A 9688-nucleotide genomic window follows, 5' to 3' on the forward strand; every position below is an offset into this window, starting at 1 on the left:
GCGAGAAAGGTTTTCGCAGATATACGTGCTGCCAAAAACTGTGGACATTTTCATTGCGTGTTTTTTGATGTTTGGATATGTGTCGTTTGGGAGGGCGGCATAGAAGTCAATGAGACTGTTGGGCTTGAATGCGTCTTTCAGAACATCACAGTTCTGTAACTCAGCCAACTCAAACTGATATGAAGGCTGGGCTTCATCAATGTCGGCAACAAAGGGGTTCTGAAAAAGACGGATTTCTTTTGCATGAACATGTAGTTCACTGAATCGCACACCGAACTCCGCCTTCAGCATTTCCAGTGCTTCCACGCACTTTTCAGCTGGGAACGGGACCGCTGGGTTCTCTGTCGACAGGTTTTGGGTAGCAGGAAGATGGACGAAGTTGCGCTTTTCACTTGTTCCAAAAGCAGCGCTAATTTCACCTCAAATGCTTTTATGTGTGAATACATGTCGCAAATGAGTTTCCCTCGCCTTGTAGCTGCAAGTTAAGGCTGTTAAGTATTTCTGTCACGTCTGTTAAAAATGCGAGGTGCCATTTCCATTCTGGGTCGATCAGCTCTGGGACCGTTTTGTCTTTTAAATGAAGAAATGCGTTAATTTCGGGTAGCAGCTCGTAAAAACGCCTCAAAACTCTGCCCGGCTCAGCCATCGGACCTCTGTGTAGTACAGCACATCTCCGTGCGTAGACTCCAGTTCAGACAGGAATTCTTGGAACTGCCTGTGTTTAAGTCCCTTTGCTCTGATGAAGTTTATGCACGACACCACAACCTTCATTACAGAATCCCACTTCAACACTTTGCAGCACAGTGCTTGCTGGTGAATTAGGCAGTGGACTCGTAGCGGGCGGTGAGACCCCTTTTTCCAACTCCCGGTTCATGCGTCCTATTAGACCGCGAGTTTCGCCCACCATGCTAGGAGCCCCGTCAGTCGTGATGCTAGCTAGCTTTGACCAGTCCAGGTCCAACTTCTCCATGGTTTGGCACACTTTGTCAAAAATATCCTCTCCCGTTGTAGTCCCTTTGAGACTTTGGAGGGCTGCCAGCTCCTCGCATATCTCAAAGTTTGCTCTAACTCCACGAATAAAAATGAGCAGTTGCGCTGTGTCTTGCACGTCCGTGCTCTCATCCAGTGCTAATGAAAAAAAGTCAAATTCTTTTGTCTTCTGCTGCAGCTGGGCATATACATTACTCCCGATTTCTTCAACGCGTCTGGTGATTGTACTCGCCCGACAGACTTACGGCATTAAATGCATCTTTCTTCTCGACACACCTCCTCCGCGACAGCATCCATACATTTCTTAACAAACTCTCCGTCAGTGAAAGGCTTACCGCTTCTTGCTATCAGTTTAGCAACCCGAAAGCTGGCCCGAACGGATGCCTGGTTCAGCTGAGCTTGGCGTACAAATGTATTCTGCTGAGACAGTAGTCCACTTTTTAGCTTTGAGAGTTTGTCTGCTCGTATTTGGCCTTGCAAGCTATCGTACTTGTCTTTGTGACGGGATTCATAGTGTCGGCGAAGATTGTATTCTTTGAATACCGCCACCGTCTCTTGACAGATGAGACAAACAGCCTTTTCTTTGCATTGAACAAAAAAATTGTTTGTCCACTGCAGGTTAAATACCCTGCATTCTGAATCAATTTTTCTCTTACCTAACCTTTTCGCCATTATTCCGTTCTCTCTTTGACAGGGCCGGGCCTAGGATTTTTTTTCTGGAGGCCAAATAGGAAAAAAATTTGATAGCGTCTCTGGTATTGTTCAGAGGGCCGGGCCAAATGTGCTGATGGGCCGTATCCGGCCCGCGGGCCGTAGTTTGGTGACCACTGCTCTAGGGGTTAGGAGCTACTGAGGTAAAGGAATCCTCTAGGGGTTAGGAGCTACTGAGGTAAAGGAATCCTCTAGGGGTTAGGAGCTACTGAGGTAAAGGAATCCTCTAGGGGTTAGGAGCTACTGGGGTAAAGGAATCCTCTAGGGGTTAGGAGCTACTGAGGTAAAGGAATCCTCTAGGGGTTAGGAGCTACTGAGGTAAAGGAATCCTCTAGGGGTTAGGAGCTACTGGGGTAAAGGAATCCTCTAGGGGTTAGGAGCTACTGAGGTAAAGGAATCCTCTAGGGGTTAGGAGCTACTGAGGTAAAGGAATCCTCTAGGGTTAGAGCTACTGGGGTAAAGGAATCCTCTAGGGGTTAGGAGCTACTGAGGTAAAGGAATCCTCTAGGGGTTAGGAGCTACTGAGGGGAATCCTCTAGGGGTTAGGAGCTACTGGGTAAAGGAATCCTCTAGGGGTTAGGAGCTACTGAGGTAAAGGAATCCTCTAGGGTTAGGAGCTACTGAGGTAAAGGAATCCTCTAGGGGTTCTAGGGTTAGGGGTTAGGAGCTACTGAGGTAAAGGAATCCTCTAGGGGTTAGGAGCTACTGAGGTAAAGGAATCCTCTAGGGGTTAGGAGCTACTGGGGTAAAGGAATCCTCTAGGGGTTAGGAGCTAAAGGAACTAGGGGTTAGGAGTGAGGTAAAGGAATCCTCTAGGGGTTAGGAGCTACTGAGGTAAAGGAATCCTCTAGGGTTAGGAGCTACTGAGGTAAAGGAATCCTCTAGGGTTAGGAGCTACTGGGGTAAAGGAATCCTCTAGGGGTTAGGAGCTACTGAACCTAGGGTTAGGAACTGAGGGAATCCTCTAGGGGTTAGGAGCTACTGAGGTAAAGGAATCCTCTAGGGGTTAGGAGCTACTGGGGTAAAGGAATCCTCTAGGGGTTGGGAGCTACTGGGGTAAAGCCTACTGAGAGCTAAAGGAATCCTCTAGGGTTAGGAGCTACTGAGGTAAAGGAATCCTCTAGGGTTAGGAGCTCTGAGGTAAAGGGGTTAGGAGCTACTGAGGTAAAGGAATCCTCTAGGGGGGGTTGAGGTAAAGAATCCTCTAGGGGTTAGGAGCTACTGGGGTAAAGGAATCCTCTAGGGGTTAGGAGCTACTGAGGGGTTAGGAACTGAGGTAAAGGAATCCTCTAGGGGTTAGGAGCTGGGGTAAAGGAATCCTCTAGGGGTTAGAGACTGGGGTAAAGGAATCCTCTAGGGGTTAGGAGCTACTGGGGTAAAGGAAAGGAAGGGGTTCTACTGGGTAAAGGAATCTAGGGTTAGGAGCTACTGAGGTAAAGGAATCCTCTAGGGGTTAGGAGCTAAAGGACTAGGGGGGGTTACTGGGGTAAAGGAATCCTCTAGGGGTTAGGAGCTACTGAGGTAAAGGAATCTCTAGGGGTTAGGAGCTACTGAGGTAAAGGAATCCTAGGGGTTAGGAGCTACTGAGGTAAAGGAATCCTCTAGGGGTTAGGAGCTACTGGGGTAAAGGAATCCTCTAGGGGTTAGGAGCTACTGAGGTAAAGGAATCTCCTACTGAGGGGAATCCTCTAGGGGTTAGGAGCTAAAGGAACTGGGGTTAGGAACTGAGGTAAAGGAATCCTCTAGGGGTTAGGAGCTACTGAGGTAAAGGAATCCTCTAGGGGTTAGGAGCTACTGGGGTAAAGGAACCTCTAGGGGTTAGGAGCTACTGGGGTAAAGGAATCCTCTAGGGGTTAGGAGCTACTGAGGTAAAGGAATCCTCTAGGGGTTAGGAGCTACTGAGGTAAAGGAATCCTCTAGGGTTAGGAGCTACTGGGGTAAAGGAATAGGGGTTGTGGGGTAAAACTAGGGGTTAACAGAGAAAGGGGTTAGGAGCCTGAGGTAAAGGAACCCTAGGGGTTAGGATCTAGGAACCTAGGGTTAGGAGCTGAGGTAAAGGAATCCTCTAGGGGTTAGGACTGGGGTAAAGGAATCCTCTAGGGGTTAGGAGACGTAAAGGAATCCTCGGGCATTGTTCATGTGTCCCAGGTAGGACACGTAAAGCAGGTTAGGAGCTACTGAGGTAAAAGGAATCCCTAGGGGTTAGGACTACTGAGGTAAATAACTAGGGTTCTGTTCCCCAGGTAAAGGAATCCTCTAGGGTTAGGAGCTACTGAGGTAAAGGAATCCTAGGGTTAGAGCTTCTGGAGGAGCCTGAGGTAAAGGCCCTGACCACCTAGGGTTAGGAGCTACTGGGGTGGGAATCCTCTAGGGGTTAGGAGCTACTGAGGTGAAGGAACCCAGAAGGAGTACCACACTCAGACTGGAGAACAGCAGCAGCTGGGGTAAAAACACCTAACACCCACAGAGTAACATCTCCCTGGAGAAGGGGGTGAGGTAGTGTTACACGATTTGGCCTGACCACCGTGACGCAGCAATACAGGCACACATCCAGACTACAGCAGCAGCACAGTAACATCTCCCTGGAGAAGGGGGGAGAGGTAGTGTTACACGACAGCAATACAGACAGCAATACAGACAGCAATACAGACAGCAATACAGGCAGCAATACAGACAGCAATACAGACAGCAATACAGACAGCAATACAGGCAGCAATACAGACAGCAATACAGGCAGCAATACAGACAGCAATACAGGCAGCAATACAGACAGCAATACAGGCAGGCAGGCAGGCAGGCAGGCAGGCAGGCAGGCAGGCAGGCAGGCAGACGAATAGTTTCAGCAAGGTCATCAGGGTGTAGACAACTACACAGACAGGCCTGGCTGACAGACAGACAACTACACAGACAGGCCTGGCTGCCTCCATTACAAGGGCACATCAGCTATGTGGGGATTTGAAATAAATAAGAACAGGTTCAGCTTGAAAGGTGTAGAAGCCTGGTAAGGTGTGAATGATTCATGGACAGGGTTAGCTGGAACAGTATGTACATCTATCGCCCCACAAGTTGTCCGGGATACTGTACATGAGCCGATACAGCTTCAGCTAATCACTAAAATATCACAGTTTAGCCTCTTACTGACAGCAAATACATTCAGCAAACAATTTCTCCTACTTTAGATTAGCTCTCAAGAACCCAAGTGGGGTTCCAGCCGGCCCACCTCGAGTTCCCAGCTGATGGTACTGATCACAGCTGGCTCACTTGTAGTGGTGTAAAGTACTTAAGTAGTACTTTCAAGTATTTTTACTGAAGTAGTTTATGTATTTATCTGTACTTTACTATTTATATTTTTTTTGACAACTTTTACTTCACTAGATTCCTAAAGAAAATAATGTACTTTTTACTCCATACATTTTCCCTCAAACCCAAAAGTAATGTTTTGAATGCTAAGCAGGACATGAAAATGGTCTAATTCACACACTAATCAAGAGAACATCCCTGGTCATCCCTACTGCGGTCATCCCTACTGCGGTCATCCCTACTGCGGTCATTCCTACTGCGGTCATCCCTACTGCGGTCATCCCTACTGCGGTCATCCCTACTGCGGTCATTCCTACTGCGGTCATCCCTACTGCGGTCATCCCTACTGCGGTCATCCCTACTGCGGTCATTCCTACTGCGGTCATCCCTACTGCCTCAGATTTAATTTATTTAACCTTTATTTGATATGATCTGTTGAACTCACTAAACAGTGTGACTGTTGGAACCCCTGGCTATCGGTAAAAAAAATACTTTTTTTATGCAACATACTGATCAGCTACCAATAGATTGTTTTGAATATATAATCTAGCTGAACCTGAGTGACATGAGCCGTCCTCTAATGATCTCCCAGCTTGGTTAGAAAGTTGTCGTGCGTAAAACCAGTCTATTAACGCCAAATACTACCGTCAGTTCATGCAGTGTATTATCTATATACCGTATTTAGCTTCCATTCATAAACCTTCATAAAGATTCCACATCAAATAGCCTAACAATGAGGAAAAAGCGGTCGCCTGGTGGATCAATTCAGTCTCTATTGTTAAACTCAGCAGGTCGTCTGGCTAATAGTCTACACAAATGGGTTGCAATATTCAAGGTAAATCAAATCCAACTTTGAGACTCCCCTAAAGTCTTTTTTTGTATGTACATTTTTAAAATACTAATTTTCCACCATAATTTGCAAATAAATTCATTTAAAAAAAATCCTACAATGTGATTTTGTGTGAAAATTACAGGCCTCATATTTTTAAGTGAGAACTTGCACAATTGGTGGCTGACTAAATACTTTTTGCCCCACTATATATATATATATAAATAGGGTTAAATTGATACACGGTTAGGTTTAGTGTTAAATTGATATATGGTTAGTGTCCCAACAACAGTCATATGTCCATATAAGAGCATGTCAATGGAAGACAGAGTGGACTACCGATGCCAGTTAGCCATCTGCGTCTCCTGAACAGGAGAATGATGCCACCAACGTGTTGTCACAGAAAATACTGTTGGCACCAACCGGTAAGAGTGTATTTTTTTAGTTGTGAAATTATTTTGATGTGATAAGAAACTAAAGGGATTTTTGCTTCTAGAACCGTGCCGCAATTGAGAATCGATTCACGTTCAGGATGTAGCATTTTGTCGGTTTCGGCTACCAGAGCCATATTGGCCTTTAAACAGAACATGTAGCTAGAAGGTCCTGGACTACACGGAGTAACGATAAGCTCCTGTAGTCCAGTATTGGGCTAGCCTAATACAGTGGTTCTCAACTGGTTTTGCCTCGGACCCAAATTGAACCAGGTTGTCTGTCGTGATCCATTTGGGGGGGTTGATAGTAAATGTACCAATTACATGACAAGGGAACAACTTTTCCATTGTCAATAATTCAGTTTTGCCCATATACTTTAATGTTAAAGTCACTGGTTTGAGATCAAAAAATCTACCAAATTCACTAAATAGTGCTGCTAATAACTGTTGAAAATACTAATGGAAAGAAAGAGTTCAGAGGTTAAATAAATAAAATCAAAAGTTTAATAATAATTTCTACACACTTTCTACCTGGTTTTAGTCATTCAGACTATTGTCTTGGCCATTCATCCTTAATGCCACAGACACAATCCATGTTTCAAAGCTTAAAAAGCCTTCTTAAACCCGTCTCCTCACCAAATCTACACTGATTTGAAGTGGATTTAACAAGTTACATCAATAAGGGATCATAGCTTTCACCTGGATCATAGCTTTCACCTGGATTCACCTGGTCATAGAAAGAGCATGTAATGTTTTGTAGACTCAGTTTGTATATAAAAGGGGAAATGTAGATTAGCCTCCCCTCCATATAAAAGATCATAGCTTTCACCTGGATTCACCTGGTCATAGAAAGAGCATGTAATGTTTTGTAGACTCAGTTTGTATATAAAGGGGAAATGTAGATTAGCCTCCCTCCATATAAAGGGGAAATGTAGATTAGCCTCCTCCATATAAAAGGGGAAATGTAGATTAGCCTCCCTCCATATAAAAGGGAAATGTAGATTAGCCTCCTCCATATAAAAAGTGGTACAGTAAAGATGTTATAGTCTTCCAAATGTGAATTAGATATTAACACATTTTTAAGCAAACTTAGAAATGACATGAACTCACAGTGGACAGCGCAGACCAACGTTGAAGTTTAGTCGTAACAAACTTACATGACTGTTTTTGATCAGAAACTTGTCCGAAATCAAACACTGCACGTTCACCGTCTTATCCTGAAACTCCGGGCTGCAGTTCAGGCTGAGAAACAATTACAGAAATAGATTTGAAGAGCAGATATTTATCAAACAAATCTGTGTAGCTGTCACTCTCCCTCGACAAAAAAATCAGTCTCGTGTGGAATTCACAACTTCCCAAATCAAGTAAAACCTATTCTAAATGTTTAAATAGTTATGTTACATTTGATACCGGAGCTCCGAGGTATGCGTTGGAATCACGAAGCAGTATTCCGTCTTCTTTGGTGGGGTTTATCGGCGGTTGGCATCCTATATTATGGTGCATTACCGCCACCTACTGTACTGGAGTGTGGGCCAGAGACACGGAGAAATTAAATCCTACCTGTCAGCCACGTTGCTCTTAAAAAAGATAAAATATTTGCGACTATATCTAATGACGTTCTACTCACTATACTCTTTAAACTAATTTCCTGTATCCCCTTCTCCTCATACTAGATCTCATCCTCTCTTTCTCTACAATAATGTCCACACTGTATCAATACACGCTCCACTGTCTCTGTTTCCTGGCATTACTCACATTTTCCTGTTGATGCTTTCATTTCACATGTCTTATTCTACTGGCTGTGCCCCAGCCTTAAACAACTGTCTGTGTCCCACCCTTAATCAACTGCAACTGGCTGTGTCCCAGCATTAATCAACTGGCTGTGTCCCAGCATTAATCAACTGGCTGTGTCCCAGCAACTGGCTTAATCAACTGTCTGTGCCCCAGCCTTAAACAACTGTCTGTGTCCCAGCCTTAATCAACTGTCTGTGTCCCACCCTTAATCAACTGGCTGTGTCCCAGCCTTAATCAACTGTCTGTGTCCCAGCCTTAATCAACTGTCTGTGTCCCAGCCTTAAACAACTGGCTGTGTCCCAGCATTAATCAACTGTCTGTGTCCCAGCATTAATAAACTGGCTGTGTCCCAGCCTTAAACAACTGTCTGTGTCCCAGCCTTAATCAACTGTCTGTGTCCCAGCCTTAATCAACTGGCAGTGTCCCAGCCTTAAACAACTGGCTGTGTCCTAGCCTTAATCAACTGGCTGTGTCCCACCCTTAATCAACTGGCTGTGTCCCACCCTTAAAAACCTCTTGGAACTCTAGGGGCAGTATTGTCATTTTTGGAAAAAAACGTATACATATAATTGACAGCTTTCGATAGAAAACACTCTAAAGTTTCCAAAACTGTACAAATATTGTCTGTGAGTATAACATAACTGATGTTGCAAGCGAAAGCCTGAGAAAAATCCAATCTGGAAGTGCCCCAGGTTTTGTAAGCGCTGCGTTCCAATGACTCCCTATTCAGCTGTGAATGTACCATCAACGAGCTTACGCTTTCTACATATTCCCCAAGGTGTCTACAGCATTGTGACGTAGTTTTACACATTTCTGTTGAAGAATAGCCGTATGGGGGGTGGCACATTGCATAAGTGGTCACATTGTGGCTCCGAGAGAGATTCTTCTCGCGTAAAGTACAGAGGTAGCCATTACTCCAATCGGTCCTAGAGAAAAAGGAATTGTCCCGACGGATATATTATCGAATAGATATTAGAAAAACACCTTGAGGATTGATTCTAAACAACGTTTGCCATGTTTCTGTTGATATTATGGAGCTAATTTGGAAAGAAATGTGGCGTTGTGGTGACCGCAATTTCCGGGCGATTTCTCAGCCAAACGTGAAGAACAAACGGAGCTGTTTCGCCTACAAAAATAATATTTTCGGAAAAAATGAACATTGGCTATCTAACTGGGAGTCTTGTGAGTGAAAACAACCGAAGCTCATCAAAGGTAAACCATTTAATTTGATTGCTTTTCTGATTTTCGTGACCAAGTTACCTGCTGCTAGCTGGACATAATGCTATGCTAGGCTATCGATAAACTTACACAAACGCTTGTCTTGCTTTGGCTGTAAAGCATATTTTTAAAATCTGAGATGACAGGGTGATTAACAAAAGGCTAAGATGTGTCTCAATATATTTAAATTGTGATTTTCATGAAAAGGAATATTTTATAGTAATATTTATGTCCGTTGCGTTATGCTAATTAGTGTCAGTCGATGATTACGCTCCCGGATCCGGGATGGGGAGTATCAAGAGTTAAGACTTAGACTTAGACTTACTTTTGCAGCCCAGTCCCTACATACAGCCCAGTCCCTACATACAGCCCAGTCCCTACATACAGCCCAGTCCCTACATGCAGCCCAGTCCCT

Source organism: Oncorhynchus nerka, unplaced genomic scaffold (genome assembly GCF_034236695.1).
Source record: "Oncorhynchus nerka isolate Pitt River unplaced genomic scaffold, Oner_Uvic_2.0 unplaced_scaffold_1113, whole genome shotgun sequence".
NCBI classification, from domain to species: domain Eukaryota; kingdom Metazoa; phylum Chordata; class Actinopteri; order Salmoniformes; family Salmonidae; genus Oncorhynchus; species Oncorhynchus nerka.